General features: G+C 38.0%; 1 long non-coding RNA gene across 1 annotated transcript in view; it reads right to left on the bottom strand.

Moving 5' to 3' along the window:
• Window positions 1-4,665: 4,665 nt before the first annotated feature.
• The window catches only part of LOC118765941, a 21,041-nt gene continuing 19,645 nt past the window's right edge, over window positions 4,666-6,061 (bottom strand). Inside the window, exon 3 of the long non-coding RNA XR_005001850.1 lies at window positions 4,666-4,747. This is a non-coding gene — a long non-coding RNA (uncharacterized LOC118765941). The remainder of the gene's footprint in view (window positions 4,748-6,061) is intronic.

Here is a 6,061-nt window from a genome sequence, read left to right as displayed (position 1 = left end):
TGGAAATGCTAGGGGTACTAATGGCTTCGATGCAATTTTTAGAGTTATCCTTCAGGGATCTTTTTCTTTTGCTGGACGGAACTAAACAAGTTGAAACTTCGTATACTGGTAGAATGTGTCAAAAGAAAACATTATTTTCACTGGGCTTTTTTGAGAAAATTGTAATTTGTAAGTTTAACGTAGTTTAATTCTTCGAATTTTAACCAATGAAATGCCAGCATTTGAGCTCAAATCATTTGCTGCGTCTAAAAACTCAGACAACATCCTGTTGCAACGTAAACAGCACACACGTGTTATTCATCCTTCTCTCTTCTGTCTGTCTCGCTCATCGATATTGATAAACAAAGGAGGAGGCATGTGCTAGAAATAACAGCCATATCTCTTAAATCGATGAATTTCGTCGCCCAATAAAAATATTAACGATATTTTTTGAATATTTTCTTTATTTTTTTTACCAAAAAGGCTTCTCCCATGGTTTTGAAGGGCCAAAAACAACAAAAGCAAAACAATAATATGCCTAAATCGGTCTAGAGGGTGCGCATGGAGTGTGGGTCGTATTGTAAAAATTTGCGAAATATTTTTTCATAAAAGGATGCCCCAGCTTGTCAGAGGCTGTGATATAAATTGGGGAAAAAATCCTCGACACCAGTGCGTAATTGGTACTTAATTTATCGACCCCGAAACGATGAAACATTGACCCCACCTCTTCTGGTTTATTTATCTTTTGTGTAAATTTGTTGCGGCAAGGGGCAAAACACAGAGGGGCCAAAGCATGAGATACAAAAGTATTAAGTCGATTCTATCGACACCAGTGCGAACTCACGAACGTGCATGTATGCTTGTGTGTGTATGTATATCTCCGTTTGTATGTGTGTGTACGCTTATATATTAATTACTATGTGCTTGTGCAAATGTATATGCATGTGTTTGAGAGAGAGAGAGAGAGAGAGAGTGACAGAGTGTGTGTGTGTGTATGTGTGCAAGTGTACGTGTGTATGTATCTGAATATATGTGTGTGTGTGTATGCGTCTCCTCGTTTGTTTATCAATATCGATAATGCAGCAAATGATTTGAGCTCAAATGCTGGCATTTCATTGGTTAAAATTTGAAGAATTAAACTACGTTAAACTTACAAATTACAATTTTCTCAAAAAGGCCAAGTGAAAATAATGTTTTCTTTTGACACATTCTACCAGTATACGAAGTTTCAAATTGTTTAGTTAACTAGAACTTCCGTCCAAGTTTTATTCTCCTACAGGGCCGGATTTATAGGGGTTGGAGGGGAAAATTACCCCAGCATTTGAAAGATATTGGGGCTCCCCTGCTATGAAGGGTATGTAGCACTCAATACAGGAAGGTCCAACCTCTTAGCAACCAGATATGAAGAGCCTCTCTTTCAATTAACGAAGATATCTTAACATCTTAAAAAATGTAATGAATTCTCTTTTATGATCAATAACCATAGGTTTTGCCATTTTAGAGACACTAATTAATTCATTGAAAAAACAGTTTACTACCCTGGCCCAAAACAGCTTACAATTCCCTTACAAATTGTTGCTGTTTTGGGGACAAGTCAGAGAAAAGGGAAGCAACAAAACTCTCTTGAAAATGTATGTAGGTCTGTATGTATCTGTGTGTGTGTGTAAGTATGAATGTATATAAAGATAAAGAGATTGATAGAAAGAAGTTATTGTTTCTAGGTCAAATTCCTTCTGTCAACGCATGAGTGAGTTATGACTTTAGTTTGACCTATTGCAGTTAAAGGCACACACACATTTCTATTTCTAAACTTAGTGAGGCATTGAAAACCGACCTTATTTTATGAAGCAAGTAATTAAAGAAATATGTTCATCATCATCATCATCATCGTTTAACGTTCGTTTTCCATGCTAGCACGGGTTGGATGGTTCGACTGGAGGCTGCACCAGGCTCCAGTCTGATCTGGCAGTGTTTCTACAGCTGGATGCCCTTCTTAACATCAGCCACTCTGTGAGTGTAGTGGGTGCTTTTTACGTGCCACCGGCACAGGTGCCAGGGGGGTCTGGCAGCATCCACGATCGGTTGGTGCTTTTTACGTGCCACTGGCATGGAAGCCAGTCAAGGCGGTGCTGGCATCGGCCACATTTGGATGGTGCTTTTTATGTGCCACCGGCACAGAAGCCTGTCGAGGTGGTGCTGGCATTGGCCATGTTTGGATAGTGCTTTTTACATGCCACAGGCACAGGTATCATAACTACTATTTCCATTGATATTTATTTCAATGTTCATGTACTTGACTCAATAGGTCTCCTCAAGCACAGTGGGTTGTTCTGAAATCCAAGGTACTTTGAATGGGCTGGGGCTATGCGGAACTGGTGCAGGAAGCAGCCCAGGTCTTTGCAGTCACAGCATATCTCCAGAGATCTCGGTCCTTCGTCATTGCCTCTGTGAGGCCCAATGCTCTGAGGTCATGCTTGACTACCTCATCCCATGTCTTCCTGGGTCTACCTCTTCCCCTGATACCTTGAGTGGCACTTCTTCACACATCTCTCCTCATCCATCCACAGTACATGACCATACCATCACAAGCGTCGCTCTTGCACACCACATTTGATGCTTCTTATGTCCAGCATTTCTCTCAGGGTGCTTACACTCTGTCGTGCGTGCACACTGACATTACACATCCAGCGGATCATGTTAGCTTCATTTCTTTCAAGTCTACACATGTCCTCTGCAGTCACAGCCCATGTTTCACTACCATGAAGCATGGCAGTTCGCACAGATGCATCATACAATCTACCTTTCACTCTGAGCGAGAGAGCCTTTGTCGCCAGTAGGGGAGGAGCTTTCTAAACTTTGCCCAGGCTATTCGTATTCTAGTGGTGACACTCTCTGAGCATCCACTTCCACTACTAACAACTTGGCCACCTAGGTAGCGGAAACTATCAACTACTTCTAGTTTCTCCCCTTGGAGTGTGATGGAATCTGTTTTCTGAGTATCTGTGGTGTCTATTGTCCCTGTGCATCTGCCGCATATGAAAGCTATCTTATCAGCTAATTTCCCTTTGATGTTGCTGCACCTCTTATGCGTCCATAGCTTACACTGGGTACATCTCATGGAGTTTCTACCTACACCTTTCCTACAGATCGAGCAGGGCCACCTGCCTGAGGGTGTGTGTGATGAGTTCGCCTTTCTGCTTACTATAACTTTGGTCTTTGCTACATTTACTCTAAGGCCCTTTGATTCTAAACCTTGCTTCCACACCCAAAATTTCTTTTCTAGTTCCGGTAGTGATTCTGCTATGAGAGCCAGGTCATCAGCATAGAGGAGCTCCCAGGGGAAACCTGTTTTGAATTCCTCTGTTATTGCCTGGAGGACTATGATGAATAAAAGGGGACTGAGGGCTGAACCTTGGTGTACACCTACTTCTACCCGGAATTCTTCACTATATTCATTGCCAATCCTAACCTTGCTGACAGCCTCTCTGTATAGGGCCTGTACAGCCCTTATTAGCCATTCGTCAATCTCCAATTTCCGCATCGACCACCAGATAAGGGATCGGGGGACCCTGTCAAAGGCTTTCTCCAAGTCCACAAAAGCTATGTAGAGGGGTTTATCTTTAGCTAGGTATTTCTCCTGCAGTTGTCGAACCAGGAATATAGCATCAGTGGTGCATATAGCATAAAATTTAAATTTTGAATTCAGTTTTAATTATAAAATTACATCTCTCAATAGCTAGAAGCATTCTGTTTTGGCTTCAGAATTATTGCATATATATTCAAATGTTTTCCATTAAATTGAACCTTTTTTCTTTCTTCGTTTTTCTTATATTTTTCAGTATTCTGTCAAGCACTTGGAATTACTAATATATGGAAGTTGGGCAGAATTGGTAACTGGGTCAAAATGAATAATTTCTGATATCTTGTTATTTTTCTCCCTACCTGTTTGAAACCATTACATTGAAATTATTGCATCATCTTTGGGAGAAAAAATTGGTCAGAATAGTTTATGTAGGCGTTGTTGAAGTTGAGAGTTTGAAACATAGGTGACAGATTGTTCTTTTTCAAGAATTTTTTCTTCAAATTTGACCCAATTGTAATTGAGGTTGCTAATAAAATATCTGGATAATTTTTGGTGTTTAACCATCAATATTCCTTCCTCTGTTTAATTCTACCCCAATTTTACCAAACTAATATCTAATTGGATAATCTTCAAGATTAAAAAAAAAATGTCTAAGTTGGGGCAAAATGAGTAATAATTATTTCTCTTTAACTGCATGGTGCATAAATATATATATGGAAAAAAGATACTCCAGCAGATCATGAAGAAGCTATAGAGAATATTTTACGTTGAGTTTTTAGATTTAGGTGAGTTTCATTAATTGCATATCATTTGCTATTTTTCCATGAGCCTCTTTCATTTGACTAAGATATTTAAATTTTTTGTTACACTTCTGATCTTTCTGATGTCTAAGGATGGATGTTTATGTGTATGAGCCTTTTTTCAAATGCAATTCTGGAGAACTGGAGAGGCAAATTTATCTTATCTTGTCTTACTCATTTTGCCATGCCTAAATTTGTCTTTTATATATGTTCAGAGAAAAGTGATAATTTTCTGAATAGTGTGCTAAATGTTATAGGTTTTATTGCATTTAGAGGTTTTTATTCAGCTGATATAGCTTTGGCAAGGTAGTGAACATTTGTAGCAAATATATTTTCTTCTAAGTCAAAAATGCAGGAAATATTACTCATTGTACCCCACCTACCCCTATAGGACACTGGAAAAGCAGAATTTCGGAAATAGCTGTTTGAATTTTCCTATCTTTGTAGGGATTTCCCCGCCTTTTTCCCATGCATTGCAAAACAATGAAGGGGAGCCGTTTTAAAAGAAGAATTTTAAAAACCCTGGTCTTTTAAATGGTAGTGTCCCCAACACCTCAACCCCTCACACACACACACTCATCATGCCTTTGGAATAGCAACAACAACAAAAATTATTTTTTCCTCTTTTTCATAATTTTCTGTCATTTTAACTTATTCCACATTCTGAAACATTTGTAGCTCGCATTAAAAGAAAAAAATCTTACCCCTTTTTCGCACCTTTGTACTTTCACAATGAAAGAAAAGTCAAACACTGCTAGTGAATGTGTGAAAAATGAAAATTTGAATTTTGAAAAGTGTATCTATAAAGCAAAATTTTCAGTCATTTATTTAAACTTTCTCTGCTAACTCATCAAATTCAATTACATGAAATAGATGGGTTTCAATATTTAAAATTTGGTAATTTTCTAAGATATTAATTCTTGTGTAATAAGGAGCCCACCTAACTTGACTGACAGATTTAGAAGATAAATTTTTGTAACTAAACACTTTCAAACTTCGTATACTGGTAGAATGTGTCATATAAAACATCTTTTACTGTTAGCGTTTTTGAGAAAAGTTTATGTTTACGAAGTTATTTCATGTTAAAGTTCTCGTATTTCGGTAATTTCAACCAATCAATGACGTGTATTCAGTTGAATAAAATTATTGCCGTTGTTTGTCGACAACAACTATCAGCGATAAATATGTGGGAAAATATGGACATCATGATTTGGACACGGGGTTAGGGTTAGGGGGAAAGACTTTATGGCTTTCTTGTGTTTTAGAGTTAGGGTTAGGGTTGGGATTTTAGGGTTAGTGTTGGGTAAAAGGTCAAAATTGAAGAAGTTAGAGGGAAGTGGGGGGAATTTCATAATGCCGATTTTTGGCAATTTTCCGGGACCTCCATATCCGAAAACAGGGATTTTTGGCAAAAAAATTACAAACTGGGGGGGTTTAAAATTTTGAAATGCCAAATTTTTTTTTTTTGCCGATTCGGAATGTCCGCAGCAGAAAAAAGTGGGGATCTTTTCCTTTTGAACGGCAGATGTCAACACAATTTCTAGTTAACTAAACACTTTTAAACTTCGTATACTGGTAGAATGTGTTTATAAAACCTCATTTTCTCTTGGTTTTATTAAGAAAATTCTATAGTTTGTAAGATATTTCGTCTGAAAATCCGAGCATTTCGGCAATTTTAACCAATCAATTACCTCCATTC

Source organism: Octopus sinensis, linkage group LG14 (assembly GCF_006345805.1).
Source record: "Octopus sinensis linkage group LG14, ASM634580v1, whole genome shotgun sequence".
Classification (NCBI taxonomy): domain Eukaryota; kingdom Metazoa; phylum Mollusca; class Cephalopoda; order Octopoda; family Octopodidae; genus Octopus; species Octopus sinensis.
This window is presented reverse-complemented; position numbering and strand designations above follow the sequence as displayed.